This window comes from Canis lupus, unplaced genomic scaffold (assembly GCF_011100685.1).
Source record: "Canis lupus familiaris isolate Mischka breed German Shepherd unplaced genomic scaffold, alternate assembly UU_Cfam_GSD_1.0 chrUn_S1694H1888, whole genome shotgun sequence".
Lineage (NCBI taxonomy): Eukaryota > Metazoa > Chordata > Mammalia > Carnivora > Canidae > Canis > Canis lupus.
Window position 1 is genome coordinate 27,383 of NW_023330542.1, and position 15,133 is coordinate 42,515.

General features: G+C 40.7%; 1 long non-coding RNA gene across 1 annotated transcript; it reads left to right on the top strand.

The window, feature by feature from the left end:
- Positions 1-4,452: 4,452 nt before the first annotated feature.
- LOC119878526 lies at positions 4,453-6,318 on the top strand. The gene is made up of 2 exons (XR_005386970.1): positions 4,453-4,584; positions 5,661-6,318. It is a non-coding gene; the product is annotated as an uncharacterized LOC119878526 (long non-coding RNA).
- The last annotated feature ends 8,815 nt before the right edge of the window (positions 6,319-15,133 follow it).

Below are 15,133 nucleotides of genomic sequence, written 5' to 3' on the forward strand. Positions count from 1 at the left end.
GCCTTAATTACTATAGGTGTGTAATCTATTGTGATATCACATAGGTTCCATAACTTTGTTCCCCTCTTTAAGATTATCTTGGTGATTACCAGACCTTTGCTCTTTCATATAAAATTTAGAGGCAGCTTGTCACTTGTCACAAATGAAAATAAAGGAAAAGAAAACATCTTTAGAATTTTGATAGAAATATTGCTAAATATATGCATTTATATGTGAAGGATTGTCAGATATTTTTCATGATTTTCCTTTTGAGCCATTCAAGAATATGATATATCTCTATTTTGATATTCTGCAATGCCTTTCAGTAAAGACTCCTTATTTTATCAAAAATATTTTACATTAATATTTTAGATACTATAATTTTTGCTATTTTAAATAGCAACTTCTAAAAATTGTAATTTTGGATCTTTTATTTCTATTAATATAAATCTAATTTATTCTGTATTCTTTTTTTTTAATTTTTATTTATTTATGATAGTCACAGAGAGAGAGAGAGAGAGAGAGAGAGGCAGAGACATAGGCAGAGGGAGAAGCAGGATCCATGCACCGGGAGCCCGACGTGGGACTCGATCCCGGGTCTCCAGGATCGCGCCCTTGGCCAAAGGCAGGCGCCAAACTGCTGCGCCACCCAGGGATCCCTTATTCTGTATTCTGATCTTATATCTTGGAACTTTTCTAACTCTTAGTATTATTTTTATTTCTTGTGGTAATCATTCTTATTCACGTGATTTTCTTTCCTTTTTTTTTTTTTTAAGGAATTTCATGAATTTATTTATTCATGAAAGACAGAGAGAGGAAGGCAGAGACACAGGCAGAGGGGAAAGCAGGCTCCTCGCAGGGAGCCTGCCTGATGTGGGACTCGATCCCAGGACCCCAGGGTCACGACCTGAGCCGAAGGCAGATGCTCAACTGCTGAGCCACCCAGGAGTCCCTTACATGATTTTCTTTATCAAATCTTTTCTTTCTCCTTGGGTTACATTCTTAGAAGCTCAATTGCTATATTAAAGCAATTATGCTCATTTTAAAGTAGGCTTATTTAAAATTTTAATTTATATACACAACAATTATGTGTTGAAAATGAATCATCAAATTTCCATCCAGATGGTTATGGCAATTTATATTTCCAAAAACACCAAGACCTATTTCTGATCAGCAATAGTGAACTTTGTTATCCATCCTAAGTCTTTTCCAGTTCAGTATAAAGGAATAAATCTAACCAGAACTCATTACTGGAAAGTCATCCTTGTTTTATATGTAGTTCTTTGGTTATTTGTATGCACAAACATAAAACAATATGTTTCAAAATCTAGTAGTCACTTATATTTCTTTCTAAGCTATTTGTTCCTATGCTTAGCTCGTTGCTTTGTAGATCGTTTTATTTATTTTCTTTAAAATTGTAAGAACTTACTGTTTATTATGAATTTTAATTCCATTACTGACCTATAGATTTTATTTTTTCCTTATTTGATCAATGTTTCCATAATTTTAAAAAATGATGTGTTCTGTCATACAGAATTTTTTCCTATGTGATGAAATTTGTCAATATTTTTTGCCATGCTTAAAATAGTTTACCTATTATAAAGGAACAGTTAGGAGCGTATTTTAGTAATTTTGGAATATTGACTTATTGTTTGTACTATAGAGACTTATAGTTGCTGGCTCAAGAACACTGAGGCTGAATTAATTCTTACCAGGTCTCAACATTCTTCCTTCCTATCTCCTGAGATTATGAGAGCCTGACAACATAAGAAATACACTGTCTCAGAAAATTCATCCTTTGCTAGTACCCATTGTTTATATAAATCCCTTGAGATCTAGTGCCAGTCCTCAATGTTACATCATGCTGTTATCTTTTCACCTAAGCCCAAGTCAGCCTGATGTTTTGGGTGCTGATCTTTGTGGGGTCAGGACACTGACAGAATAGCTTACAAGTCTCATCATGCTTGGAATGGATGAGTTGGGTTCCTGAATCAGAACTCCCTATGTGAACCAGCAATTAATATCTTAATCACACTCACATTAAATACATTCTTTGAAACGATATGACCCACACCCAGATAATTTGCTGGCAGATTTCTGCAAGGTGATAAGGCTAGGACACAGTAATGTGAATATCTCATAGTGAGAATCCTGATGATAACGGCTTAAGTCACAATCAAAGTAAAGTTAGTGCTAGTATTAATGAATGGATTTTTGAACTCAGTATCCATGGAATGCATAGTGCCGTATTAGAGCTGATGAGGAATATAGAAATATAAGACCCAAGCTGGGATTCAAGAGAGTTTGTTTGGGTGTTTTTTTTTTTTTTGTATAATTTTTTATTGGAGTTCGATTTGCCAACATATAGCATAACACCCTGTGCTCATCCCATCAAGTGCCCCCCTCAGTGCCCGTTACCCAGTCACCCCCATCCCCTGCCCACCTCCCCTTCCACCACCCCTTGTTCGTTTCTCAGAGTTAGGAGTCTCTCGTGTTCTGTCTCCCTCTCTGATATTTTCCATTCATTTTCAAGGAGAGTTTGTTATAAGTGTATTTGAGAGAAGACTCACACAGGATACCACAGCAAGTTACATTTAAACAGCACAGTTTTAGAAGTACATAGATCATGGAACAAAGCATGGAGGGTTAACAGGGAGAATAAATTCAAAGTAGAGAAAATAGGCCATGTTAGCTTAAAAAGAACTTTGCTAAAAAGAGGTAGCAAAGCCTAAACTGGAGATGTAGTAAGGATACTACCGCAAAAGGCTTCAACCATCAGTCAGTAGAGACTGGAGCCCATCGTGGACACAGGGACCCCAAGAAGAAACATCCTTAATGATCTGGGGTAAATACTCTTGATGGAGAGGGCTAGAATCCAACAAACAACAATCAATGAGGAATTGAAAGCCAAGGAGGAGCAGAACAAAGAGGAAATATGATAGGCAAGAGGCAGAACAATTCAGGGAAGGCTGGACACCAGGGGCTACTAGAGGCTAAAAGAAACATGGTAAGATATACAGATGTGTATTTGTGCACACCCACACCCACATACACATAGTCACATATGTGGTCTCTCTCATAGTCTCTGTAATATCTCTAAGTAGAAGTACATATAGACACACACGTGCGCGCGCGCACACACACATGCCTCAACCACATACTAGTAGGGTTCATACCACACCAAGTGACCTGGGTGTTATGGAATTAACATCCATTGAGGATCTGGGAAATCCCAGAGTTCTTCCCATGCCTGGAGGCAGTAGACTTCCCTCACACAGTCTCTCTGGCTCTGATTCTTTTTCATCTGATAAGTGGTTTAGTTATTTAATAACCTTGCACCGTCATAGATAGGGCTCTTTTTCTGACTTACTATCAACCCAGATGTGAACTCTGACTCTTTCCTTTATCCCCTAAAAATGTGAAAATACCAGTACTACTTTCAAGAAAAGTCTGTGTTCATATAACTGAATTAAGGCCTTAGAGACTAGGAGTTGGGAGAAGCTTAGAAAACAGAAAGAGGCAAAAAATCATGTGTTGTCTTAATTATGCCTGTTCTTAAACATACTTTGGCCTCCACTCCACTACGGGTATCTTTCCATTGGCTGCTTTATGCTGGGCAATGCCCAGCCTTACACAGTCTCACTGTTTCCTTGCTGCCTTTCCTCTTTCTCATCTGTGGACTTCACTTCAGCCTTCCCACAGGACCCCTGGAAATTCCGAATTCTCAGTCTCACTGGTAGACCAGATCTTTTCTCTCTCCCTTATCTATAAAACTTCATTCCTGTCTCATACTATCTTCCTAAAACCTACCAACAATTTCAACAAAAGAGAAAAGTCTTATATTTTCTAACCAGATTCACTCTCCTTAGAAAACAGTTATAATTAAAAAAAAAAAAAGAATGTGTTGGCATTTGTTTAAAAATATGGCATGTTACAAACTCTCTACCAGAAATTTTCTTTGCATTAGCTCATTGGTTCTCTCACACATGCCCCCAAAGGTTATTTTTATATTATCTTTATTGTAGATGGACAAAACTGAGGACAAGAAGGATGAGGTATTTTTCAGAAGGCCACGCAGGTAACAGGTGGCAGAACCAAGGTCTGATTCCTCAAGCAGTTTCTTGGTTGCTATAGCACACATACATGTGTGCACACACACTCTCACGTATAAGATGATAAAGAATTGGAGGATTCTATGAAACGTGGTTTAAACCAGATTAAAACATTGAATTAAGATTTGAGGGGCAAGAAAAGAGACATTGGGAACTCACGCTCCAAAACTGAGCCAGGAAGGTATCTTATAGTAACAGCGGGAGAGTAAGGTGGGGGAAGTTTGCAGTTTTTCTCCCCTGCCACATTTTCTAAGTAGTTCTATTCCAAGTGGGGAGCAGCTACCTTGGGTTCCCATAGAGGGAGGCAGGGAGCGGCTGCCAGTCACTACCAGTCACAGGTCACAGGACCATGTGGGTGGCATGAGGCAGTACTGTCATGCTCAGGTCCTGTCTCACAGGCTGGGACAGAGCCCAAAGCCAGGATAAAAGGGCCTCAGGGTCAGAGTGGCTCCATACACTCCTCTCTTGAGGTGCTTACAGACTTACTGCACTGGTAAGTATCTCTTGGGAGGGAGCTTAGACCAGAGCAGAGGGGCAAGTGAGAGAGGGTCTTGGGGGCTGGAGGCCATGTGGGGAGGGGGAGAGAGGCCTCGTGAAGACTAAAGGAAAACATGGATGGGAGAGTACACTGCTGAGTCCCTGAGAGAAGAGTGGACAGCAGTGCCTCTGTGTTGTGCCAAATTGAGCTCTAGCTGTCAAGGTTCTCAGGTCAGAGGGAATAGAAGCACTGGCCATCAGGCTCTGCTAGAACAGCTTTAACAAGATGTTACATTTGAGAGTAAAATCATAAATTGTGACCATCTTTGCCAAGATGAGCTGGTAATTATCAACCAACAGAGAAAGAATTAATCTGAGGATGCTTTGGGTAGCTCTGAATCCCACATATCTATGGATCTGAAATGGAATTGGGTGTCTGTTGAGGAAGTCAGAGACACCAAGATCAGAATCACTGTGCTAAGATACAGGATGAGGCTTCAGGTGTGCTAGAAATGGCAGGGTATCACACTGCAGCTGGGGTGTCCGAACTCGGATCCCCTACCTGCACAAACATACCATTCTTGAGCTGCCGCAGTAAGAAAGTATGCATGTGGGAACAGCCAGCCTACCAGACCATCTATTTCTATCTACATGTCCTAGAACAAAATGATCTAGGAAGTAACAGTTCCTAATTTTCTTTCTTAGAGAGAATACTTATATTCTGATCTGGTTTCCAGGCTGGCCAGTTTGAGAGTTCTGGTTGACAAGATAGAAAAAATTACCACCTTCACTTACCAGATAATTAATCATGATAGATTTTGTTTCATACTGGTTTTGCCTCCATCTCCTTCTTTTGAAAGACAGAATAATCCCTGCCTACCTTAAAATAGAAATTGTGAGACACAAAGGACATAGTGGGAGAGAATATGCCTAAGTATTAGAAATAATGAAACTTCCAGGGTGGAATTATCAAGGACTCCATTTAAACAGTTCATCAAATAAAGGCACTAGAAATGATACTGAGAGCAGGAAGGGGTGGGGCAGGGGGGGCTCTGTGTCCTGGGTCTGACTCACTGTGTGACTCTCCCTCAGGTCCTGACCCTGCCCACTGAGATGTCCTGCCAGCAGAACCAGCAGCAGTGCCAGCCCCCTCCCAAGTGCCCCACCCCCAAGTGCCCCCCAAGTGTCCCCCAAAGTGCCCCCCAGTCTCTTCTTGCTGCAGTGTCAGCTCTGGGGGCTGCTGTGGCTCCAGCTCCGGGGGTGGCGGCTTCTGTGGCTCCAGCTCTGGGGGTGGCGGCTGCTGTGGCTCCAGCTCCGGGGGTGGTGGCTGCTGCCTGAGCCACCACAGGCGACACAGGTCCCACCGCCAGAGACACCAGAGCTCAGGCTGCTGCAGCCAGCCCTCGGGGGGCTCTGGTTGTTGCAGTCAGCCCTCGGGGGGCTCGGGCTGCTGTGGAGGGGGCAGCAGTCAGTCATCTGGAGGCTGCTGCTGAAGTCAACCCTGACCCCCTCTTCTCCTGACCTCCCTGAATGGTGGAGAGATCTGAGTAAACCTTTGAGCTCTGGCCAGAGGATCCCTCAACAGTGGTTTCCAGAAGCCGAAAATGTTTCTCTACAATTCATATCCTGACCTCATTCCACCTATCAGTGGCTGCCCTGGGAATCCCAAAGCATAGACCTCATGTCCCTCTGCAACTTCTATTATTGCATTCTGTTGAATTGAAACAATAAAACAGAATCTGTTCAGTAACTTGGCATAGAGTGATTTCATTTCCTGTTTTTGTCACCATTGTTCTCTCCTCTGTTCTCTCCTGGTGGCTTCAGAGGCATCAATAGACAGAGAACAGGGTCAACTACAGGAGGGACATTTTTAATGCTTTTCTATGTTTGCAATCTTCCCTAATTCTTTGTTTTCACTTTTACTTTTTTGAAAGACTTTATTTACTAATTGGAAAGACAGAGAGAGAGCATGGGCAGGTCTCTCTGATAGTGATGTTTTCTTGTGTCTGTTGGCCAACTGTATGCCTTCTTTAGAAAAGTGTCTATTCATGTTCTCTGCCCATTTTTAAATCAAACTGTTTTTTTTCTAATGTTGAGTTGTACAAATTTCTTAGATATTTTGGATATTAACCCCTTATCAGAAACATCGTTTCTTCTCTCATATACGTTCTTTCATTCAGTAGATTGCTTTTTTATTTTGTTAATTGTTTCTCTTTTTGTGCAAAAGCTTGATGTAGTCCCAATAGTATTTTGCTTTTGTTTCCCTTGCCTTAGGAGATGCATCTAGAAAAATGTTGCTATGGTCAATGTCAGAGAAATGATTATCTGTGTTATCTTCTAGGATTTGTATGTTTTCTGGTCTCACATTTATGTCCTTAGTTCATGTTTAAAAATTATTTGTTTTAGAGAGAGAGAGAGCACACGAGTGCAGAGAGGAGAAGGTTAGAGGGAGAAGGAGAGGGAAACTTCATCAGATTTCACACTCAGTGCAGAGCCTGACACGGGGCTTGATAATCACCACTCAGATCAGAACCCAAGCAGACACCATGAGTCGGATGCTTAACGGACTGAGCCACCCAGATGCCTCTGTCTTTAGTCTGTTTTGAGTTTATTTTTGTGTATGGTGTTAGAAAGTGGTCCAATTTCATCCTTTTATATGTAGCTATTCAGTTTTCCCAGCACTATTTATTGAAAAGACTGTCTTTTTTCCATACTGTACATTCTTGCCTCCTTTGTCAAAGAATAATTGATCGTATAAGCTAGGGTTTAATTCTAGGCTCTCTATTCTATTCCATGTATCTATGTGTCTGTTTTTGTGCCAGTCTCATACTGTTTTGATTACTACAACTTTGCAGTATATCTTGAAATCTGGAATTGTAATACTTCCAGCTTTGTTTTTCTTTCTCAAGATTGCCTAGGGTATTCAGGGCTTTTGTGGTTCCCTAAAAATCTTATAATTATTTGTTTTAGTTTTGTGGAGACTGTTGTTGGTGTTTCGATAGGGATTGCACTCAATCTGTAGACTGCTTTAAGTAGTATGGATATTTTAACATAAAACTAATGTAACATTGTGTGTCAACCATACTCAAATAAAATTTTAAAAATCTTTTAATACTTGGTAATAAATGAATAATTTTGAATTATTACCACCATTTCAAAATATGGAAGGCAGTAAAAATAACGTCATGAGAAATTCAAATCTTTTTCTCTAAGATCAGGTTTAAGACAAGGATGTCCCCTCTCACTACTCCTTTTCAACATAGTACTAGAAGTTCTGGTTAATACAATAGGATAATTCAGAGTATACAGATTGGGAAGGAAGAAATAAACTATTTTGTTTGCAGATTATATGATAATCTACGTAGAAAATCTGAAAAAAATTAACAAAAAACCTCCTGGCTCTAATAAGGAATTATAGCAAGACTGAAGGATACAAAGATTAATACATAAGAATCTATCATTTTCCCATATACCAGTGAACAAGTAGAATTTGAAATTAAAAATGCAATACCATTTACATTAGCACCACTCCACAATAAAATACTTAGGTATAAATCTGACAAAATATGTGTAAGATAAATATGAGGAAAACTACTAAACTCTGATGAACAAAATCAAACAGAACTAAATAAATGGAATGGTATTCCATGTTCATGGATCAGAAGAATCAATATTGTCAAGATGTCAGTTCTTCTCAACTTGGTCTGTAGATTCAATGTGTTCTCAGTCAAAATCCCAGCAAATTATTTTTTGGTTATCAAGAAACCGATTATAAAATTCATATGGTAAGGCAAAAGATCCTGAATAGCCAACACAGTATCAAAGGAAAAAAATAAAGTTGTAGGACTGACGCTACCCAACTTTAAGACTTACTATAAAGCTACATAATCATGACTATTTGACATTAAGAAAATAGTGAAAAATAGATCAATAGAACAGAACAGACACCCAGAAATATAGTCAATTGAGCTTTGACAAAAGAGCAAAAGTAATATAATGAAACAAAAGTGGTCTTTTCAACAAGTAATGCTGGAAAAAGGGGGTATCTACAAGCAAAAAGAAAAAAATCGATCTAGACACAAACCTTATAGCTTTCATAAAAATTAGCTCAGAATGGATTACAGACCTAAATGTAAAATCAAGCATTATAAAACTCCTGGAAGATAACTATTGAAGAAGACCTAAACTAACCCGGGTTTGGTGATTACTTTTTATTTTATTTTATTTTTTATTTATATTAAAAAAGATTTTATTTTATTCATGAGAAGCACAGAAAGAGAGGCAGAGACATAGGCAGAGGGAGAAGCAGGCTCCTGGGGGGAAGCCCAATGTGGGACTCCATCCCAGGACCCCGGGACCATGCCCTGAGCCAAAGGCAGATGCTCAACAACTGAGCCATCCAGTCATCCTAAGGTGATGACTTTTTAGAAACAACACTAAAGCTACAATACAGGAAAAAAAAATAAGTGATAAGCTAGCCTTGATTAAATTAAAAGCTTTTTGCTCTGCAAAAGACAAAGTTAAGAAAGTGATAAAACAAATCACAGACTATGAGAAAATACTTGAAAAAGACACATATGATGAAGGACTATTATTCAAAACATATAAATAACTCTTAAAACTCAACAATAAGACAGCAAACAACTTAGCTTAAAAAAAAAAAAAGGACAATAGACCTTACCAAACACCTCACCAATGAAGGTATACATAACTAATAAGCATGTGAAAAGATACTCCACATCATATGTCCTCAGGGGAATACAAATTAAAACAATGGGATACCACTGTACACCTATTAGAATGCCCAAAATCTGGTACACTGGCAACACCAAATACAGATAAAGAGATGCAGCAACAGGAACTCTCATTTATTGCTGGTATGAATGCAAAATGGTACAGCCATTTTGGAAGATGGTTTAGTGGTTCCTTATAAAAAAATAAATGTACTCTTATCATATGATCAACCAATCTTATAGTATTTAACCAAAGGAGTTGAAAACTTGTGTAGATGCAAAAACCTGCACACAGATATTTAGAGCAGCTTTCTTCACAATTGCCAAATCTTAGACACAACCACCATGTCCTTCAGGCGGTAAATGAATAAATGAACTGTGATATATCCAGACAATGAAATGTTATCTGGCACTATAAAAGAAAGTTGTCAAGCAATGGAAAGACATGAAGGAACTATAAATATGTATCACTAAATGAAGGAAGACAATCTGAAACAGCTATATGCTGTATGATGCCAGCTATATGACAAAGGGAAAAGACAAAACTGTGGAGACAGTGAAAGGTCAGTGTTTCTTTTTATCTTTTTGAGATCAGAGTGTTGTTGAAGGATAGGATAGGAGAGATGTGATCGACAGAACACCAAGGATTTTCAGGGCAGTGAAAATACTCCCTATAATACCCTAATTATGGATAGATATCATACATTTGTCCAAACCTATAGTATGTATTCCAAGAGTAAACCGTAATGTAAACTATGGACTTTAGATGAATTCGTTTTTTAGGAGGTAGCTCTCAAGTTCATAATACATTTCAAAAATTAGCTCACAAAACTCATTGTTGTTACAAAATTCACCAGGTGATGTGCAAATGATCACTTATGATTTGTTCTTGAGAATGCAAATTAACATAAAGATTTGGGTGACTCATTAACTCTCAAATATATTTATTGGGGCAGATGAATTAAGCTTAAATGAATGCACCATTCATAACATAACATAAACATTCTATGACTTTGAGTCAAAAAAGTTAAAAAAATAAAAATGAAAGAAAAGAAAGAAAAGAAATGAATTATTACACTGTAATAATTCAGAAGTAATGGGAGAGCCCAGCATAGTTGAGATAAATATGAGGTACATATGAAAAAATTAGTAGCAAGACTCAAAAAAATGTAACTTTAGGGATCCCTGGGTGGCACAGCAGTTTGGCGCCTGCCTTTGGCCCAGGGCGCGATCCTGGAGACCCGGGATCGAATCCCACGTCGGGCTCCTGGTGCATGGAGCCTGCTTCTCCCTCTGCCTGTGTCTCAGCCTCTCTCTCTCTTTCTCTCTCTGTGACTATCATAAATAAATAAAACTTAAAAAAAAAATAAAAGAAAAAGAAAAATGTAACTTTAAAAGATGTTATTTAAAATAGTAACTGAATTTTCGCCTAGACTCTAAGAATATTGCTTCCTCATTTATAATTTAATTTAATATAATTTAAAGGGTTTGTAAAGATGGAAAAAATAAAGATTGCAGATTTGCTTGGTGCTGGCTTAGAAGCACGGAAAAAATAGAGAAAAGCTAGTTTCTCAGTCTGCATTGTTTCTGTTAGATCTCAGCGATGCTTCCTTCATTCCATGAGATAATGAAAAGTTGACGATGGTGCTGGGAAAAGAGGTTTTGTGGATGCAGTCTTTTTTTTTTAAGATTTTATTTATTTATTTATCCATGAGACACACACACACACACACACACACACACACACACAGAGGCAGAGACACAGGCAGAGGGAGAAGCAGGCTCCATGCAGGGAGTCCGCGTTGGACCCAATCCCAGGTCTCCAGGATCATGCCCTGGGGTCTGAAGGTGGCGCTAAACTGCTGAGCCACCCAGGCTGCCCCTGGATGCAGTCTTTTGAGGGCCACTCAGATAAAGAAGCTGGCACCTGACCACCTCCATTGCTACATCTGTGCTCTGAGTGGGGAGACATGGTTTCTCCACTACAACATGAGAGGAGTGGTGCTGGCTATGGGGAGGGGTGTCAATGCCAACTGTGGACACCAGTCTTACTCCGTATCCTCTCTACATGAGTGAAATGGTATTCCACCTAGTGCTTGACTGCATTGTGTTTTCTTTGGCGAGTCTGATACTGAGATGAAGTGGGCAGCAGTATTTAGAGTGCTCTCCTGGGGTTGGTAACCTGGGCATGGTACTCTGCTTGACAAAAAGAAGACAGGTGCAACAGACACTTTGACAAATGGAAAACCTCAGAAAGCCAATGCTTCGCTCGTCAAATGTTTATATATTGGACTGTTAATAAAGCCGTGAGATTTTCAGCTAAAGCTTAAAATCTTGTCTTCATTGTACAACTATGCTGCTGACTCACTGCCTACATCTAAGTCAGGTCAGTTGACGGTTTGGGTGTTGCCCTGCATAGAGGCAGAGGCATGGATCAGATGGCATCTCAACCCCATCATCCCACAAATCAGGAGCAGGAATCCATGTCCTGATCGCTTCTGCATTACCAAGTCCTCTGGGACAGCATGAATGTTGGCTCCAAGCTGCTCAGGAGCTTCCCTGGTATAATCTGAAACTAGCTTCTATCGACATAGGGCAAGGAGAGAGCAAAGAAAGCCTCAGGCCACTACAGATTTGTAGACAGCAGGTTTGATGAACAAGGAAACTTAAGAGGCTAGAACTGGGCAGCTGCAAGACAGATAAATCTCCATACCTTCCCTCCAAATCTTCACTGGGCTCAGTCATATATCTAGGTGGTCTCAATGCCACATCCCCATCTCAAGGCTGTGTCCTTAGAGCAGCCTCTGGGAGCATGGAAGGAACTAGAATCCACATGTCAAGGACGGGGAAGGGGCAAGAAGTCTTTAATTATCAAGGTCCATGTAGCTCATGGGTCAAACAGCAGTCACATCCTCTTGATGACCTCTCCCAACAGAAGAGAACAAAAGTCATACCCAGGTGAAACAGGGGAAGATCTCTTAGCACAATGTGGCCAACACACCTCACTGAACGTGTTTCAGATAGTGGTCTCCTATGGGAGTGAACTCATTCATCAGGAATAGGTATTTGTGACTTGAAAAGTCAATGCTACTGCTAGTAATAGGATTTTAAGACCATTAACTACTCACTCTGCATAGCCCTATATGAATCAATGGAGGTAAACAAATATAGGACCCAAGCCATAACGTAAAGTAAGTTGCTATAATCTCATTTGAGTGATATGTCACGTGATGCATAACACAAGAGGTGGGATTTGAGTGTCCCCATCATGATAGGATAACAGATGACATGCAATGTAGGGGAGGGCATAGTCAAAGTTTGGAACTAATATCCATCAGTAGTTTAAGAATATATCTAGTACAGGTGACCAATGTAAAAATTCAGATAGAAGAAATATTCATGATTCACAGTAGCATTTTGGGATGCCTCCCGTAAATAGTGTGCAATTCTGAAAAAGATGTTGTTAGTGGTTTGGTGTTAATTATTTATGGGGATGGGAGAGATTATACTGGATCTCATAGTGGAACAGAATCAAGGGGCCAGCCCTCCAATCCCAGTCTTGGGCTCTGCCTCCAGCCTGCGAGACAACACCTGGGCAGGAGGAGGAGACAGCCTCCTGCCATCCACATGATCCTGTGACAGGTGATGACTGGCAGTGCCTCCCAGTCTCCCCACAAAGCCCAGGACATTGCCACCAACAGTGCCACTTCATTCTTATAGCTGCCTGTTCCTCACATAGCCTTCTTGGAGTCTAGCAACTCCCCACCCCCCAACCCCTCCTGTCTTAACGCCCTGATGTGTCTGCTTTGAATGAAGACCCACAGAAACCTCTACATGTCTCTGCTTCTGTCCCTGCCATGCTGGCAGATCCTGTGTGTATGCGTGTATGCAAATGCATGTGTGTATGCACGGGTGTGTGCCTGCGTGTGCGTGTACCTACGTGTTCACACCATCACAGTGAAAAGCCTGGATTAGAAGTGAGTAAGATCCACCTGGGACAGAATCCTGGTCCTGCCAGTCATTAGCCATGTGATCTTGTGAAAATCACCTAACTTTTCTCAGTTTTGGTTTCCTCAACGTTGAAGCAGGAGACAGAAATGACTCTCAATGGTGTCATGAGGGTCAGTAGAATCATGGGAGGGAAGCACAGTGGACACTCACATGTGAACTATCTATCCATCAATAATTAAAAGGGAATGGATTGTTTTCAGAGCACAGCTATTTTCCATCTGACTTTTTAAATGACCATTTTTTCCCACTGAGGTCTTTCATACATTTTCATATAGCAATACTCCTGAGGAGGAGACAGAGAGAAAAGCTGCACTGCTTTGCATGGGATGAAGAGAATCTGTCTTATAGGCCGGAGGAGGGTGAGCCTGTGGATGAGAAAGCACGAAGGGAGAGAGTCAGCGAGAGGGTTCCAGGCTGGGTGTATGTGGGAGAAGGCCCCACGGAGAGGATGCCCCAAGGCCTAAGAGGTGGGAAGACCTTATAGAACAGGAGGGCTTGGGACTCATTCAGTAGGAATCTCCAGTATCGCTGCTTTGCTTCTACATGGACACAAGGTTCTTTGAAGGAATTTGGGGGAACGTTTTTAGGAGAGTAAGATAAAGACTAATGTCAATGTGGCATATAGCAGGTGTTCCTTCCATGTCTGGAGGGCAACATATCTAAAAAAATAAGCAAATTAATTAGATAAAGACAAATAGACCTGGATAATTGTGAGAAGAAAGTCCTCCCTCCAGAAGTCTCCACAATACTTCTCCAGAGCCTGAGATGAGCCCGATATGACTCAATAATATCTATCCCTGGGTCCTAACAGGCAAGGAGAACCAACAGCTGGTGAAATGTATGTGCGTACATGACTGTCACTATGTTAGGCTCTTTAACTGATGTATGCGTGTGTGTATTACATATGTGGATAATTCTATATATTATGTAGACATAGAGATGTAGATATAAACACAGATACAGATAAAAGGAGAGAGAGAGAGAGAGAGAGAGAGAATCCACCTTGTCTGTTACTCTAACCATCAGATATCTCAGAGTACGTGGCCTTCTGTGGTGCTCCACTGCCACTCATCTGTCATGGTTTCTCCTTAATGCACTGGGGAGAACACATGCTTCTCTCTACCATCCCCCACTCCAGGAAAAATTGCCCGTGACCTTAAGATAGCCTCATCCAGGGCTCCACTGTGTTCAGGGTCAAGGCCAGCATTTTTTAGGGACAGGCAAGGCTCTGTGCAGCATGACTCTGTACAACTATTCCAGTTTCTGTTGGCTTCCCAAGAACTGGCACATTGGCTATACTGTAAACATGTCTCTCCCTACCCCATTCTTAGGCTTTACACCATGATATTTTCCTTTCTGAGACGATGCAGTTCAAGTCTCATTTGCTCAGTATCCTTTATGTAACATTGTCTTACCTACGTAAGGATTAATAAATCCTTTTACAACACAACTGTGTCTCATATTTCTCATTCCCCTTCAGCAACTAGTACACGCTTGCGCATGTATGCGTGGTTAATAGACCTTTAAAAGCCTTTCACTAGCATTAACACTGACTTGGAAGTGTGTGAACAGCCATTCCTGATGATTCCAGTCACCCTCATGAGAGATCATGCTCCAAGATAGGCCTAGTGACATGTGATGGCCACGCCCCTCTTCAGAAGTCAGCCACTGTTCCACCTGGCCATGACATTTGTTCAAGTTGTTCCAGTGGGCTGACATATGGGGGTGGGGTGGGGTGGTGAGGATATCCATGCCTTGGCTCACGTGGGAGCACAGCTCCTGATTCCTAGAATGATGGGGTAAGGAGGTCATCTGGTTCCT